The sequence below is a fragment of the Leptinotarsa decemlineata genome, unplaced genomic scaffold (genome assembly GCF_025532065.1).
Source record: "Leptinotarsa decemlineata unplaced genomic scaffold, Ldec_3_MD MMD2_tig00026328_RagTag_RagTag, whole genome shotgun sequence".
NCBI classification, from domain to species: domain Eukaryota; kingdom Metazoa; phylum Arthropoda; class Insecta; order Coleoptera; family Chrysomelidae; genus Leptinotarsa; species Leptinotarsa decemlineata.
The window spans coordinates 14,135,508-14,155,115 of NW_027412688.1; the positions used below are offsets into that span (position 1 = coordinate 14,135,508).

Sequence of the window (19,608 nt, forward strand, 5' to 3'; positions counted from 1 at the left end):
TTCTTTGTGCGGCTTCTGTCATGTTTTGAGGGTTGCTTGCACGTATTATTTGTCCAATTCGTGGTTCTAAACCTGTCAAAAGGGTGTTTAATGACATATTATTTATTAATGTAATTTGTGCGTCTTTTTGTTCTAGCGTAAGGTTTGATTTATTAACGCAAGAAATCATTTTAGCATTGTGAGTTTGTATGCGTGAGTGGAAAGCAATACTTGATTCTCCATTGGACTGTTTCATTCGTTGCAAATCTTGAATGAGTGAATTGATATCACGAGAATCACCAAAATGAGTGTTTAATAATTGTTTAATAGCAGTATATGTTATAGGATTTTGAGAATTTACCAAAATTGCTGCTTTTCCTTTTAATCTATTTTTGAAATGTGTGATGAGAAGACATTTCTGATCGTTGGTAGCTAACGCGAACGCTTGATTACATGCATTTAAAAATGTGTTCAATAAAATACTGTCGCCATCATAATCTGGTATTAGTGAAAATAATTCGGACAGTTTGTATGGTTCGACTTCTGGATCTTGATTTGCCATTTTAGAAAGTTATGTAATATAAAAGTTTCAGATGTTACTTTCACTTTTCTTCAGCAGTATGAAGAAATTTCTTTTTCAGTTGTCTTTTATCTTCAGCTGTATGAAGATAGTTTCGAGTTGGTTTTGGATGAAGTTGGGTGAGAATGGAATGGATAAGAGAACTTCGATTACAATCAATTAAGATGATAATTCAAAGTCACTTACATTTACGATGTTGGGTTGCTGAAATCTTCTGTCAGGGGCTTCACTGGGTGTTCCTAATCCACAGGAGGTTTCAACAGGGTTTTGACGATTGGGTTGTCTTGCGATTCGCTGTCAGGGGCTTCACTAGGTGTTCCTAATCCACAGGACTCTCAAGACGGGGTTTTTGGTTTGGTTTCTTCTTAAATATATGCGGTTTCGTTTCTTGGGCTTCCCTTCGTTGTGGAGGATGAAATCCTACTTCATAAGGCAGAACTCCACTGCGGATGAGTAACGGCTTGCGACTTACACGTGTTTCCTCAGTGTTGAAGAGACCGTCCTTCCACTTGGGTTGCTTTTTTGGTTCTTTTTTCTTTGAAGATCTGGGGATCACCGTAGGAGCTTCTCTGGTGGCTTTCTTCTTTTTGGCTTGGAGTTTCTACGTTTTTAGAAATCCTACCGACTGCGCCACTTTGTTATATTTGGTTTTCAAATATAAGCTTTTTAAAAACAATTTATTTTGGTTCACAAATACAAATACAATTATTGAGCTTCATGAGCTGAAATGAATTATACGAGTAATAATAACTTATGAACGCTGGCTTCGGGTCTTGCTTGCTTTTATAGGTAATTCCTACTGGAAGTCCTTTGTGTTCTATTTCTAGACTGGTAAACAGGAAATGCTGAGTCTTTGCTGATTTCAAGGTTATTCTATAACTGCACCATTAATACGACGTAGTTCTGGATAATGAGCCATTGTATATTTTCATATAACATATGTATGCATGAATGATTGTTTGTATGCATGTTTGTGTGTAACTCTCAAGATCGGGATCTGTATTGACAGAATTATCGCCATTATTGGTTGATCTATTCGCAGGAAGATGACGCTGTTCGTAACCTAATTGATATTTCTTGATCTATTCGCGGGCAGATGGCGGTGTACGTAACTATCAATTATTGCTTGATCTATTTGCGAATCAAAAGATTGATTTGAAAAATGAAATTATTCACTGAAAAAATATTTTTAGTCCATTAATATTTTGTATGAAATTTCAAATCAGAACATCAAGACTGAATTGTTTTTTGAAATTATTACTGCAAATTTTCTCTTTACTTCGAAACAAATTTTACAACTGTCCGCCCTCTGTTGGAGACTTACTGCATCTCATTATTACTATAGAATTTAAGACCTCAAACTAATGCTCAAACTTCATTATGTTGTTTGAGAGGAATTTTATGCCGTCTTCGTGCGCCGTTTGTTAAAGATTTATAATACTGGTGACTAGAACTTAAAAAAAAAAGTATTTTTGACAATGAATCAGACTAAAAAGTGAAAAATATATATAGTTAAAAAAAACTAAAAAACACGCTTTTGAAGAACATCGAACTAAAAAGTTGTTTTTTTTTTTAAATAAGCTCAAAACAATAACGAACGAAAAATACTAGTATTATTGTGACAAAAGCGTGGGCGCTTTGTGCCATATTTTTATATATCGAGCGCACGTCGCTTTTTCCACAATAATACTAGTATTTTTCGTTCGTTATTGTTTTAAGCTTATTTAAAAAAAATATTTTTAACTTTTTAGTTCGATGTTCTCCAAAAGCGTGTTTTTTAGTTTTTTTAAACTATATTTATTGATATTTTTTTAAATTCTGCCTGTTCTTGTTATCTTGAAACCGGTATATTCTGAAATACGGAGTATTATGAATTTGTTGCTAACTAGAAGGGGACTCAAAATACACTCAAAAAATCAGCAAAAAAATATTTGGCCATTATCGGCCGATTTTTAATATATTTTTTTTTTATTATTCCTGTTCTTGCTATTTTGAAACCGGTATTTTTTGGAATACGGAGTATTATGAATTTGTTGCTCACCAGAAGGGGACTCGAATACATCTTGAGTATCAGCAACGAAAAAGTTGAAGCAGATCGGCCGAATTAAATTTTTCTTTTATTTTCCTCGTTCTTACTATCTTGAAACTGGTTTTCCTTAGAATAAAAAGTGTTTCAAATTTGTTGCTCGCCAGGAGTATACTCAAAAATACACCTTGAGTATCAGCAACAAAATAGTTGAAACCGATCGGCCGATTTTTATTTTATTTTTTTTAATTTTCCTCGTTCTTGCTATCTTGAAACTTGTTTTCCTTAAAATTAAAAGTGTCTCAAATTTGTTGCTTACCAGGAGTATACTCAGATACACCTTGAGTATCAGCAACAAAATAGTTGATACCGATCGGCCGATTTTTTATTTTTTATTTCATTTTCCTCTTTCTTGCTGTCTTGAAACTGGTTTTCCTTAGAATAAAAAGTATTTCAAACTTGTTGCTCACCAGGAGTATACTCAAATACACTTTGAGTATCAGCAACAAAATAGTTGAAACCGATCGGCCGATTTTCATTTTTTTTTATTTCAACTATTTTGTTGCTGATACTCAAGGTGTATTTGAGTATACTCCTGGTGAGAAACAAATTTGAAACACTTTTTTATTTTAACGAAAACTAGTATCAAGGTAGTAAGATCGAGGAAAATGAAAAAAGTTTTAAAAATCGGCCGATCGGTTTCAACAACACTTTTTATTTTAAGGAAAACTAGTATCAAGATAGCAAGAACATAGAAAATGAAAAAAAAATTAAAATCGGCCGATCGGTTTCAAATATTTTGGTGCTGATACTCAAGATGTATTTGAATATACTCCTGGTGAGTAACAAATTTGAAACACTTTTTATTCTAAGAAAAACCAGTTTCAAGATAGCAAGAATGAGGAAAATTATGAAAAGAAAATAAAAATCGACCGCTCGGTTTCAACTATTTTGTTGCTGATACTCGAGGTGTATTTGAGTACCCTCCTGATGAGCAACAAATTTAAAACATTTTTCATTCCAAAGAAAACCAGTTTCAATAGAGCAAGAATGAGGAAAAGAAGGAATAGAAATAGTTTTAATATGTGGTGAGAATACACCACCAGAATACACATTTTTAATGAACGGCATCCAGAAAAAAAATGTGTACTACTGTGTCAAGGATAATGTCGAAATTCAGAGAAACAGGATCCGTAGCAAATCAATTCAAGAAAAAGCACACTCCAAGTAAATATGATGAGGAGGCCCAACTTAACATTTGTTTAAAAGTTATTGAACACGGGCAAACGAGCATAACCGATATTATAAAAAATACCGATTACAAGAGAGAAAGTGTTGGAAAAATTTATTAAAGAATAAATTTTAGCTTTACAAGCAAAATTTATCAACACATTGAAAGAACGAGATTTTGATTTCCGTTTGGGGTTTTCATTCTGGTTTCAAGGAGAGAGAGAAGAAAATGTAAAGTTTCCTTATAACATTTTATGGACAGATGAGGCAACGTTCTCTTCCAATGGAACGGTAAGTTCTCAAAATTGCCGATGGTGGGCCCAGGAAAATCCCAATTTGTCAGTTGAATGTGGTGATCAGTATTCCTTCAAAACTTATGTATGGTGTGGGATACTTAACGACCAAATAATTGGGCCATTTTTCTTTATGGAAAATTTATCTTCCGTCGGTTATTTCAACCTTTCAATATTATTGTTGTTTAAAATTTATAGTAATAATAATACCATTCGCGAGTGCTGAGCAAATATAAATCCCCGATTTGTTGAAAATGCAGTTACAGATGTCAGTAGAAGGACCATAATTTGTATTGAACGTGGAGGACGACATACTGAAATGTAGGCTATAAGTGTTTGACAAACTCATTCAGATCAATAAATAATTTTTTGTACCCCTTACCGAACTTAAACTGACAATTAAATAAAGGGGATATCTGTCAAAAATAAGCAAAACGTTAACTTTATCCTAGTTGCATGAAATTTGGCATGTGGCTATAAAGTTGCCGTAGACACAACTTTTTCAAGTAACTTTTTGTTAAATTCATCTAGAAATGCACTTTTTCAATTTAAAAAAAAAAAAAGTTGGATTTGACAAACACTGAACGTCAGTGGGTCGCAGTTGGCCTCATCATTTTGAGTTAAATTCAAAGCACAAACAAGTGCCGAAGTTAAACTTCATTGATACTTTTCGAAAAAAAGTTTCCCATATGGTGCGCACTTTAATGGTAACACTGTATATATATATATATATATATATATATATATATATATATTATTATATATATATATATATATATATATATATATATATATATAAAAATGCACTTTTTCAATTTAAAAAAAAAAAAAGTTGGATTTGACAAACACTGAACGTCAGTGGGTCGCAGTTGGCCTCATCATTTTGAGTTAAATTCAAAGCACAAACAAGTGCCGAAGTTAAACTTCATTGATACTTTTTCGAAAAAAAGTTTCCCATATGGTGCGCACTTTAATGGTGACACTGTATATATATATATATATATATATATATATATATATATATATATATAATATATATATATTTCTTAGAGACATATTGATCGAAAATGCCTATCCCAGAAAACTTCTCAATAAAATAATTTTCAATACTGGCAGTAATACAAATTCCAATGTAATCAGCAGAAATGTATGTAATAATAATAGTTCACCTATCAATTTTACTTACAAATCTATATCTAATCTTGGAAATTTATCTTCAAATATCATGAAACTTTTTCATAATGAACAAAATATCAAAATATGCCAAAAAAATATTAAAACTATAAAGAATTTGAATACCAAATTAAAAGATAAAACGGATGCTACCAAAAAGTCAAATGTGATTTATAACATTCCTTGTAACAATTGTAATTTGGATTATATTGGAACAACATCTAGAATTCTTAAAGATAGAATAACTTCACATAAAAGTGATATAAAGCTTAGTAAGAAATCATGTTCATTAGCGCAACATTCTATAGAAACAGGACATAAACCAAATTACTCTAATATCACAGTTTTCCATACAGAAAAAAATATTTCCAAACGCCTTTTTTTTGAAATGGTTGAAATTAATAAGTCTTCTAGTTGTATGAAAAAGAGAACTGACATTGATAATCTCAGCAGTATATACAGTAACTTGCTGGAACTATACCAAAACTCATATTGAAATTAATGAAAATTGTATCAATCAACTTTCCCTTTAGAGTCAAAGATTATCAAATCATCATGCCCATTGAAAAATGACATTTATGTGAAGGTTTGACATTTGTCAAACCAAAAAAAACTCCATTAATGTTTAACTTTTTTCGTCGATTTATATGTTCAATTATTTTTTTTTTACTCATTTTTACTGTAAGTATGATTTGTTAATTTTATTCATTGGCAGAAAAACTCACAACTCAATAAATTATAGGCCTGAAGAAGCTTCCCACTAGAAGCGAAAGCTTGATAAAGTAAAGCAGAATTTTTGATTTTTGATTTTTTGACTGAGAGACCCCGTTATTCCATTCTACTGTACATTTCTCCAGTCGCTAAGATTCTACACAATAATATATATATATATATATATATATATATATATATATATATAATATATATATATATATATTATATATATATATATATTATCTATTTATATATATATATATATATATTCCCTAGAAATCTGAAGTTTTCACGGATAGGAATATGCTGAACTGGTTTTTCCGAGTATTTGATCCGTGTATGTGATATTATGTTTAATTTCGATACCTTAACGAGGAGATGAGGTCAACTAAGAAGAAGAAGAACTCAGGTAAAACTCAACAACATGTAAGTAGTAGTAGTAGTAGAGAGTTTATGGACTACTCTATCTCTGAACTCGTAACGAATACCATTTTACCAGTATAGTAAGAAGTGAGTTGAGCAAGGTCAACAAACTTCTGAACACGTAACAGCACACCTTGATAATGACAAATGAGATTTTGTCGAAACGTTGGTGAAATTAGAGATAATATCACATACACGGACAACCACAAATTGATAATGAACCATCGCAGGTAGGAGAACCGCCAGAAGCCAACCCTCAGGTAGAAAAACAGGTAGGAGAACTACCAAAATCCATCAACAACCCTCAGGTGGAAAAACAGGTAACAAATCCATACAACTTACGCAAGCGAAACCGTATAAAAACACCACAAGAAGAACCTAACATCAGTTACACCTCTCGAAGCGAAGCAGTAACTCGTCTTGATAATGCCATCTGAGATGATGGCGAAACGTCGACTATCGAATAGTACACAACGGATGAACACCCGGAAAAACAACACATCATATTCTACCATCCGTGAAAACCTACATTGTATTAGAACAAAACGGAACATTAGGAAACAATATCTTAGAGTGTTTATTGTTTTTTTAACAAAAAATACGGTGGAATTTAATCTTAATTAAAAGGAACTGAAAATAAACATGTACCTATACTGTAGTAAAATAATAAGAATCAAAAGTAAACTGATTAATATAATGTTTTATTTGAAATATTCCGCAACCACCACCAATACATATTAAACTTATTCTCCGCGATCGACCATGCCAAACGCTGTCCCATCTTACTCATCGCCTGCTAGCCTTTTTTCCGTTATCAGTTCGTACTCGCGCTCAGCTACTTTTTATCCTTTGATATCCATTAGCGTAACAGGCAACTCTCCCAGAGGGTAGACACACGGAGTCGATCTCCTAACATTCGGCCATCCTACCGTTCAGCCTGTCCTCAGGCGAACTCTCAGCAGTTTCATCTATAAGAAGAGAAAAAATATTTAATTTCATAGAATACCACAAGTTTCCTCAGTTTTTTTTTTGAGCTTTGTACTTATAATTTACCCATCCTATAAGTGATTGAGACTTGTACACATATCGTACCCATCTCGACAGCCACACATACCCATATATGTGATTGAGCCTTGTACGTATATTGTACCCATCTCAACAGTCACACATCCTATGTGTGATTGAGCCTTGTACATATATTGTACCTATCTCAACAGTCACACATTCTCATATGTGATTGAGCCTTGTACATATATTGTACCCATCTCAACAGTCACACACACCTACATGTGATTGAGCCTTGTACATATATTGTTTCCATCTCAACAGTCACACATTCTCATATGTGATTGAGCCTTGCACATATATTGTACCCATCTCAACAGTCACAAACACACAACCTACATGTGATTGAGCCTTGTACATATATTGTACCCATCTCAACAGCCACACATTTTCATATGTGATTGAGCCTTGTACATATATTGTACCCATCTCAACAGTCACACATCCTCATATGTGATTGAGCTTGTACATATATTGTACCATCTCAACAGTCACACATTCTCATATGTGATTGGCCTTGCACATATATTGTTACATCTCAACAGTCACACATTCTCTATGATGACCACTGAAAATGTCTCACCTTTCAGAATTATCATGGTTTCATTTTGTTCTACAGCAGTCACTGTCTTTAATCTTTGAAATTCTCTCTCATATCTTGAACTTCATATCGGTCATTGAATAGAACCTTAGTGACTTTAAATGGACCTTTGTACTTTGGTAGAAGCTTTTTACTGGAACCGGTACTTGGAGAAATGTTATCAAACACCATTACCACATCATCTAGAATATACCTTGGCTTCTTTCGCTCTGCGATCATACCTTCTTTCTGATCCTGTTGATCCTTTGCTAGTCTTTTCTGAACCCTTTTCCTCAATAAAGGTAACTCAGCTCGTCCTAAGTCCTGCTGTACTTCTCTTAAAATTTTGCTCTCCGCCATAGTTTTACCCCTACAACCTGTCAAGGCTTCCATAGGGGACATATCTATTGCTTTATTATACGTGGAGTTTATAGCACTCTGCACCTGTTTAATAAAGCTGTCCCACTTGCTTTCGGGGGCACCAGCCGCAGTACAACGTAAAGCATTCAAAATAGTTCTGTTATATCGCTCACATTGTCCATTTGCACGTGGAGTAGCTACAGCATTAAGAATATGTTTAATCCCGTAGGTACTACAAAATGTTGCAAAAGTCTTTGAAGTAAAAGCTGATCCTCGATCCGAAATTATTCTGACCGGTACTCCAAAAATGTGTATTATATCCAGCAAAACTTTTACAGCCAATTTCGTGGTAGTATCTCTTACAGCTTCGACGAAACAGAACTTTGTGAACCCATCTACGACTACAAATATATATTTGTTTTTCTTACTGCTGATTACAAATGGTCCTATGTGATCTATATGTAGTGTATGGAATGGGATTGGAGCCTTTACAATCGGATGTAGCATGCCTTCTTCTTTTCCGCTTTTCTGTTTGTAGTAGAGGCAATTCAAACAAGCATTGACATATTTTTTTACAAACCTTCGCATGCCAGCAAACCAATAATTTTCATTGATTTTTTTCAACGTTTTCTCTAATCCAAAATGCTCACAATCATCATGACAAAGTTTGCAAATTTGCCATCGTGAAGACTTAGGAACAACCCACAAAGCTTTTCCATTTGCCATCCTTCTGTAGATTTTGTCGTCCTTCAACAAATACATATCAAAATATTGCTTAGTGTCTCTATTGATAACCCCCTTTTGTAGTATACTTCTAACTATCTTCAACTGATCATCTTGCAATTGAGCAGCAAGAATCCAATCACCTTCGGTAACGTCGATACTCATGATATCAATATAATTCTCAACCGGAGCGCGGCTAAGTGCATCGACGTGCTCCATCTTCGATCCAGGTCGATGGATAACCTCAAAATCGAACTCCTGAACCTGTAACCACCATCTTCCGACTCTAGGTACGAGATCCCTTTTTGCGAATGCAGATCGAAGTGCATTACAATCTGTGACAACTTTAAACTGAATACCAATCAAATATACTCGAAACTTTTGAAAGGCTAGTACAACTGCCAAAGTTTCAAGTTCATAGGAATGATGATGTTTCTGTTCAGGGCTCGTTTGTTTGCTAAAATAGGCAACTACCCTGGACTTCCCGTCTTTCTGCTGCAACAACATGGCACCAAAACCTACAGAACTTGCATCTGTATGCAGTTCCGTCTGCAGCGTTGGATCGAAGATAGACAATATTGGCCGGGTCGTTAATGCCACCTTGACGTCCTTGAAAGCTGTTTCTTGTTCGTCCGACCACAGAAATGGTGTACCTTTCCTAAGTAGTCGTGTAAGAGGTGCCACAACTTTGGCATAGTCTTTAATGTACTTTCTGAAGTATCCTGATAGGCCTAGAAATTGACGAATTTCTCTAACGTTTTTGGGAGATCTCATGTTTTTAACGGCCATCACTTTCTGCTCACCTGGCCTAACTCCATCATAACTAATCTCTTGTCCTAAATAATTTAAGTTACTTTGAAAAAAACTGCTTTTACTCAACTTCAGTGTTAGGTTAGCTTCTCGTAAATCACTTAGTACATCTCTTAACCTTTCGATTCCCTGTTCAACACAAATGGAAGGTATTATCAAGTCATCTATGTATGCAAACACCGTTTTATTAAGTCGATTTTTCAACACAGTATTTATCAATTTTTGAAAAACGGACGGCGAATTAGTGAGCCCGAACGGCATTCTCAAAAACTCATAGTGTGAAAATGGCGTAATAAAAGCAGTCTTTTCGATTGAGTCTTCTGCCATTGGTATTTGATAAAAACCCGAGGCCAAATCTAAAGCCGTATAGTATTTATTTCCTCCCAACATATCTATCTGATCGTCTATGAGCGGCAAAGGATACTTGTCCTTAATAGTAACAGAGTTTAGGCGTCGATAATCTATACATAACCTATAATCACCTGTTTTCTTTTTTACCATAAGAACTGGGCTAGCGTATGCAGAACTAGACTCCCTGATGATGTCATTATCAAGAAGTTCCCGCAATAACCCATTGAGTATATCCTTTTCTTGAATTGACATACGATAAGGATTATAGACAATTGGTTCTTCGGATTTGCATCTAATGTGCATCTGAATGATATTAGTTTTTCCAAGGTCCTTCAACGTAAACGCTATTCTATCTCTGAAAGTTTTCAATAATTCAAAGCAAAGCGACTTTTCAGAACAAGTTACATCGCCGATTTTTATCGTGCTTTCATCTAGTACGGATATTGGAGCTATTGATTTAATTTCACAACAGGTTGAAGAGGAAATTCGTCTAAGGACGATGGAATCCCCAATTTTAACGATGGCAATATCTGCATTATTCAAATAATCGCAGCCGATAATGACATCATATTGCAGCAATTTGTCTTCAACAATATATACATTTACTTGGAATGAAACTTCATCTACACTCAAATCTATATGAACAAATTCATCACATAACATCATATAACCCATAAAGCAGCGCAAAACTATACCTTCACGCATTTTTTGTAGGGTCAGCTTAAGTTTTCCAGCTATAGATTTTTTTATCAAAGTGCACGAACTACCTGTATCAATTAAACAATTCTTCAAAGCACAATTATTTATATACGCAGTTTTCAAAAACACATTTGAATTCTTGGACTTAGTAGAATTTACATCTTCGCTTTTTGTTTCATTTCGACTCAAACAGTGTTGATGTGAATGTCCAGCTCTTTTACAAACTGAACATCTAACTAATGGTTTTGGACAATTTCTCATTAAATGATTACCCTTGCAGTTATAACAACGTATGGCTTTCACAAAGTTTTTATTCAATTCTCCTCTGCTATTTTTTTGAAAACTCCGCATATTTTTTTTATCATCAAAATAAGAACTCTTCGATGTACCGGGCATATCACGGCGAAATGATTTGTTATATATACTCGTAGTAGGCCCTATACTATTTGCATTGTCCAGGTAATTAGCCAGATGTCCTATAGACGTAAACTTAGCTGCCCTAGCGGAAAGTTTAATGTGTTCATTTCCTATACCTTCAATAATCGAATCAATGATATTCGTCTCGTTGATATCTAAATTCAGTTTTTTAATTTTGGCAAGTTTTTCGAAACAATAATCACTCAGTTTTTGTCCCTTCTCATGTGAATAGTTTGCAGCTTCAATAAACAATTTTCCGAATTTAACATCACACTAGGAAAAGTTTCGATAAGAGATGATTTCATATTCTCCCACAAAGAAAACTCTTCTATTAAAGAGTCGTACCATTTCCTCGCATTCCCACGTAATCTGCTAGTTGCCAATTTTACAGTTAACATATTGTCCCACTGATATATATTTTTCAGTTTATCAACTTTCCCTACCCAACTCACAGAGTCAATGACTTGGCATGCCGGATCGAATTCGGGAATCAACGATTCATCAATACTCAGACTACTATAAATGTTTCTACTCACGGTTTTTCTGTTCAATTTTCTTTGAGTTGTTTTCAACTTTTTTTTTAACCTCCTTACTTCCGACGAAGAATCACTGGATGATGATGATGTGGAAATACGTCGGTTCCTTTTTTTTGATTTTCCTTTCGGCATTGTAAATTTTCGGCCTCTAACAGCTTTGTTACCTTCTCTCACGTAGATCACTATCCCACTTCTGACTTGTAGTAAAATAATAAGAATCAAAAGTAAACTGATTAATATAATGTTTTATTTGAAATATTCCGCAACCACCACCAATACATATTAAACTTATTCTCCGCGATCGACCATGCCAAACGCTGTCCCATCTTACTCATCGCCTGCTAGCCTTTTTTCCGTTATCAGTTCGTACTCGCGCTCAGCTACTTTTTATCCTTTGATATCCATTAGCGTAACAGGCAACTCTCCCAGAGGGTAGACACACGGAGTCGATCTCCTAACAATACCTAATAGCAAAAAAACACGAAAAAAGATTCACGACATTAAATACACTACATTTCTGTATGTCTTCCATCGCGATCTATGCAGATGATTGTCCTTCTTGATACATCTTTTATTGAGTTGCTGATACTCACAGGGTTTATGTTTAAAATAGAGTTTCTAATAACAGTTTCTAGGTGATTCACGTCACGAAAAGGTCTTTGTTTATAAACGATTTGTTTTAAGTAACCCCACAAGAAAAAATCTAGTGGGGGTTAAATCTGGCGACCTAGGCGGCCATATTTGCTCCATATTTCGCCCAATAACTTTGCCCCTAAACATTTCTAATAGTTTCTCTTTGACTTGAACTATGAATAGGAGCCCCGTCACATTGATACCACAGACTGTGTCTTATTTCAACCGGCATATTGTCCACTATATCACTGATCTCAGTATTTAGTAATTGCAAATAATCCTGAGAAGTTAAATTGTGTCTAAAAAAGAATGGTCCCATTACCTGATTATTTAAAACACCGCACCACACATTTGTTTTAAATGAATATTGGTCCCGACATTCTATCACAAAATGAGGATTTTCCTGAGCCCACCACCTACAATTCTGGGAACTGACTACGCCGTTCGATGTGAAGGTAGCTTCGTCGGTCCATAGGATTTTGTAAGGAAATTTTCTGTTTAATTCTACTTCTCCTTGGTACCAGAAAGAGAAATCTAGTCTAGTTTGGGTTTTTAGGGTTTGAATTTATTTTTGTGTAAAATTGCTCTTACGCTTTCTCTTTTAACGCCAGTTCTATCTACAATATTGGTAATACTTGATTTTCCCTGTTCAATAACATCCAGGCAGACAGCCAACTGAACCTCATCATTATTGCGTGATGGATTATGACGTTTTTTAAAAGTATTTTCAACTGAACCAGTCAGTTTAATTTTTTTTTAAATCCTACTTACAGTGGATTGCTGTACATGTCTACCAGGATGTCTTGCGTTAAAAATATCAGCCACTTGTCGATGCAATGTGTTTTCACCACAAATTAGCACAATTTCAATTTTTTCTTGTAAAGATAACATATTATTTTAATTTTCATACATTACATTGAACTAACGGGCATTAATTTATTCAGTGACAGTGACGTTTTCTAAAACACATTATGTAGTTTCATATTTTTTCACAGCCTACCCAGTTTTTTTAAATTAGTGTTGTTAGCGGAGTAGGTAAATGTAAATACTATGAGTTTTTTTCTTTTATTGAATGGGCTTCAAGAATCACGAAATGATGTTTCCTTATGTTCCGTTTTGTTCTAATTCATATTGTGAGGCCATTAAAAAACTCAAGTACTGTATAGTTTGGGAAGCCCCGTTGAAACTAGATGAACTTTGCATCAAGTTTGACAACTTTTATTTTTCAAAATTTGTTTTTAACATCAAAGAGGCTCTTAAAATATTATTATATTACAAAAAAAGAAATTCGGTGACGAGTTTAGTTAAAATAAATGATTTAGTACGGGTGTGCTTAAATTTTGATAAGTAGAAAAAGCAGGAGTGCGGAAAAATAGTGAAAATATAAAATACTTATTATGGGTTTGAAACTTGGTGTGTGGGTATAAAATTACAAAAGAAAATGTTTTTATCCTTTGATATTTTTGGATATTTTGAAGAATAATGTCATTTTTCAATGTTTCTTTTTTTAAATGTCAATTTTGACAGGTTAAGGAAATCACGTGACCTATTTTGTAGACGCCATTTGACATCATTTCTTAAGCAAAATCTACTGCCAAAATCAAATTTCACATAAAACGATAAATAAAAAAGTTTCCCATTTGATGCGGATTTTATCGGTGACACTGTATATATATATATATATATATATATATATATATATATATTATATATATATATATATATATATATATATATGCTGAACTGGTTTTTCCGGGTATTTGATCCGTGTATGTGATATTATCTCTAATTTCACCAACGTTTCGACAAAATCTCATTTGTCGTTATCAAGGTGTGCTGTTACGTGTTCAGAAGTTTGTTGACCTTGCTCAACTCACTTCTTACTATACTGGTAAAATGGTATTCGTTACGAGTTCAGAGATAGAGTAGTCCATAAACTCTACTACCTACTACTTACATGTTGTTGTTTTTACCTGAGTTCTTCTTCTTCTTAGTTGACCTCATCTCCCCGTTAAGGTATCGAAATTAAAGATAATATCACATACACGGATCAAATACTCGGAAAAACCAGTTCAGCATATTCCTATCCGTGAAAACTTCAGATTTCTAGGGAATTCTAGGTCTTCTAACTGGAACCACAAATGTGCGGTTAGCTCCTGTTGTTGACTCCATGCGTTTGTGTTGTTTCCTGATTTCGGCAAACAAGTGTTTCCCATCTTTACACTTGGCTGCACCGCGCTGATGAGGCCAATAGCCAGAAACACGTGTCCGCGGTTTGCCCCCCTTTTTTGAGTGTTGTGTCCAAAAATTGTTTAATTTTTGATTTATATCAAGCACACTCGATAAAATCTCTATTTGTATATATATATATATATATATATATATATTATATAATATATATATATATATATATTATATATATATTTCAATATTAAATTCTACAAAAAGGATTTGAAGCTTTATATTTTCTATTAATTATCTGCGAGCGCTTTCGACAGTTGGTAGTACTGTCATCTTCTGGCACTCCTCAAACTGAACTGGTCATCCTGTTGTCTGTCTCTTTATACGGTCAGAGCGTCTTAACTCAGGTATTTCAGGTACTTTAGGTGAATTTGCCTGTATTGTTTAATATATTGAATGTGAGATCTTGTTGTGTTTTGATTTGTACTTGTTCCTCGATAAGTAATTTATGACTGTTGAATTTATGGATGTTCAAGTTTTCCCAAATGTCCATGCGGTTTCCCTTGTTGATTTGTTTTATTAGTTTTATGTTCTCTGGTGGGGGGAAATTATGTTTGTTTTGTATGGCGTGTGTTGCAAGGTTTGATTTATATACTGTTGGATTTATGTATGCCTTTTTGTGCTCATTGTACCTTTGGATCAGTTTTTTCTTGGTATGGCCGATATAGAATTTGTTGCAGTCCGAGCATTGTATACTGTACATCCCGTTTTGGTCTTTGTCTTCTTCTTTTTCATAGTTGTTTATTTTTTGTATTATCTTCGTGTTCGGCTTGTATGTGATGTTGATGTTCAGTGGCTTGAAGATGTTTGTTAGTTTTTTGGTTTGGTATCCTACGTACGTAAATGCTGTCCATCGTTGTGTTGTTTTGTCTGTTGGGGTGGCTTGATCCTTGTTCTGTATTTTTTGTTTGATTCTGTTTTCTAGTTTATCAATTGTCTTTTGGGTGTATCCGTTTTCGTTCGCTATTTGGTATATGATTTTCCGTTCTTTGTTTCGGGCTTCATTGCTGAGTGATATCCTCAACATTCTATATATGAATGCGTTATAGGCAGCCATTTTGTGTGATGGTGGATGGTTTGAACTTGCGGGTATGGTGGAGCTTGTTTGTGTAGGTTTTCTGTATATTACCATTGGAAATTGTGTTTTGTTGTGGTTATATCCTATGGTTATGTTCAGGTAGTTAAGTTTTGAGTTGTGTTCTTCCTCAATGCTGAAACATAGTATTTGATTTATTTCGTTAATTTCTTTTGTTATTTGTTCTATTCTTATTCCATTGTTTTGTGATATGTACAGTCCATCGTCAACGTATCTGAACCATTCTCCTTTTCCATCATGTGTTTTTATTATTGTTAAGATTTTTTCATCTAAGGTTTGCAGGTATATTTCGGATATAATGCTAGATAGTGGGGATCCCATCGCTAGTCCATCTGTTTGTTTATAAATTTTCCCTTCAGATTCGAAATACTTTTGATTAAGCATTGTATTAAGACTGTGTTCCGCTTGGTTAATGTAAGTTCTGTCTATGTTTTGGTGTTTTAGTTTCTCAGATATGATGTTTATACTTTCGTTGACTGGTATGTTGGAGTACATGTTTTTTATGTCGAACGAGAACAATATGAAAGTGAACAAATATATAACGGAAAACGATTTTAGCACGATGAATCACGATCTAACCACAAAATATGAAAGACAAATTAATAGCCTAATAAAATCCAACAAACAGATCTTCAACAACAAAGCATTGAACAGATACACAGTCAACAACCCAAAAGCACCAAAACTCAATGCACAGATAAAGATACATAAGGAAAATACATACAAATTTTGTAACTTTTCCCTGAAGATGATAATAAATTTTTATCGAAATATTGGAATAACTTGTGTTAGTTCCGTTCTGCTGATCACCCACTATTGATAGTTAAACCTGCATAATTGATGCCATAGTGAATACATATTTTCAAAATGTTTTGTTTTTCTGAAAACTTATCTTTCACCAAAACTTGTTCTAGAAAAATCGTAGAAGGGAGTCACAAAGTTCATTTAACTTTTTCAAAACGAAAATTTGAAATATATATGAGAATTGTTTTTCAGATATTCAAAATAATCATTATGATGAATACTTCTTCAGTTATTACAGAAGGGTGAAGGTAATCACGGATGGTGCATAATGACGAATGGCTCGATTGAGGTATGATAGAATAAATATAGTTTAAAAAAACGCGCTTTTGAAGAACATCGAACTAAAAAGTTAAAAAATATTTTTTTTTAAATGAGCTTGAAACAATAACGATCGAAAAATACTAGTATTATTGTAAAAAAAGCCTGGGCACTAGATATACAGAAAATATGGCACAAAGCGCCCACGCTTTTGTCACAATAATACTAGTAATTTTCGATCGTTATTGTTTCAAGCTCATTTAAAAATAATTATTTTTTACTTTTTAGTTAGATGTTCTTTAAAGGCGTGTTTTTTAGTTTATTCAAAATATATTCATTTTTAACTTTTTATTTCGATGTTCTTCAAAAGCGTGTTTTTTAGTTTTTCAAACTATATTTATTATTTTGATTTTCTTTTGAACAACCTATCAAGGAGCTTACATACAGCACCATCTGCCCGCGAATAGATCAAGAAACATCAAGTAGGTTACGTACAGCGCCATCTGCCCGCGAATAGATCAAGAAATATCAAGTAGGTTACGTACAGCGCCATCTACCCGCGAATAGATAAAGAAATATCAAGTAGGTTACGTACAGCGCCATCTGCCCGCGAATAGATCAAGAAATATCAAGTAGGTTACATGCATACATGCATACATATACAGTCATACATGCATACATGCATACATACGTACATACATACATACATACATACATACATACATACACACATACATACATACATACATACATACATACATACATACATACATACATACATACATACATACATACATACATACATACATACATACATACATACATACATACATACATACATACATACATACATACATATATACATACATACATACATAATACATACATACATACATACATAATGGTATAATATTTTAAGTATAATATAAGTATTTTTTGATTGAATCAACGTTTAATGCAACAATATCTTTAAGTGTTCGTCACCATTCTTGAGAGATTCTAACCTCAAAGGAAAATATAATTCTACTTTTTTGTGTGTGTCGGCAAATGACGGACGTCTTAAATCAGGTAATCTCGGACGACCGGAATTATCACAAGCAGCTATTGAAAGTTAAGATTTTTATACATAGTGTAGAATGCAAAAATCTTTTGTTCATTTCACATTCAAAATTTATATTCTGATTCAAATATGCCTATTTCAGATACCTCAAAACTACCAGAGACAAACAAAGATATGAAACACTGTTATTGGTGTCATTGGAAATGACACCAAAAACAGTGTTTCTATTCTGCTCCTAAAGCAGATCTATTCTGCTCCTAAAAGTATTTTACATGACAATATCAAAAATAAAGTTTTGAATAAACCAAAATCTGGGTGGAAGGCTATATTTTCTGATGAACAAGAATAGGAATTGAAAGAACACATCATAACACGTAGATATATTCTATGGTCTCAGCATACAGCTGGTGATGAAATTAGCTTGCAAATTTGTTGAAATACATAGTTTGAAGCAATTTTGAACAATCAACTCAAATAACTCGAATGGCAGACACAGATTTCTGAGGATTAAAAATAGGTATTCTATCAATTCAAATCTATTTGAACAAACCTGTTTTCCGCTAATCAACTTTCGACCTTCCCAACCAAGGACGACAACGTTTAGAAGTGCTTGTTGAGGATTGACGAGTTCTCACCTTCCACATCGCGATTCCTAGTGTGGATAGCAATAATAGTACTCCCCTGGCTAATACCACGAAAGGCATTGGATTATATCCGACAGGTGTCAGTGCAGGATTCTTCACAGAAGTAATTCCTGCATATGCTTTTGGCGGTACAACTGCTTGGAGCGATTTTCAGTTATTGAAAAGTTATTTGGCCTCTCGCCAGTATAAGGTAGTCAATCAACGCATAATCAAAAATAAAATTATTTCTGTGTAGGTGGGTAAGGGACGACTAGCCTGAACAAATTGTTCGTCAGATGATTTGATTTATAGATAGTTTTCAAACATGCCCACTTACTATGAGTGAGAAAAACATATTTTAATAAAACAGGAGTGAAAATTATATCAGCAATTTTGAGCCTTGAAAACAAAACTTCAGTTTGATGCTGAACAATATTCACGAGACTGGTATTTCTGAAGTCTAAATCCAAGGATTTCAGCACCAAAAGTCAATGGAAGTAGTGGAAGAGGCACTATAACAATTGAGAGGAAGGAAATGCATACTTATCTGTTACGGGGAGACACTGTATTACCACCATATAGAAGTAAACACAAGTAAGTTCACTCTCCGCCATATTTGGGTCAAGATTCCCCACCTCGAACCTACTGCGCAACCGACTGAATCTGATGGGTTTACCAAGCGAGCCAAGTTGAGACATGGAATATTATTACAAAGTGAGTCGTTGTAAGTAGTGGTTTTGTATTTATGAAAAATTCGTGGCTAGTTTTAAAATGAACAAGTGTCGAACTGTGGGTTGCTGTAATTTGCAGGGAGATGTCGGCATTAATTTTTTTTCGATTTCCAATTGACGAAAAAATGTATGTTTTTCTAGTATTCATGATGTAAGATTGTAGGAATGAACATATAACGAAAATCATAAAATAAATTGTTGTA

At 33.9% G+C, this 19,608-nt stretch overlaps 1 long non-coding RNA gene across 1 annotated transcript; it reads right to left on the reverse strand.

Annotated features, from left to right (window-relative positions):
- Positions 1–7,106: 7,106 nt before the first annotated feature.
- Positions 7,107–12,413, reverse strand: LOC141485450 (uncharacterized). Its single transcript, XR_012467216.1, has 2 exons — positions 11,960–12,413; positions 7,107–7,386 (listed from the first exon to the last, which is right to left on the reverse strand). It is a non-coding gene; the product is annotated as an uncharacterized lncRNA (long non-coding RNA).
- Positions 12,414–19,608: the final 7,195 nt, after the last annotated feature.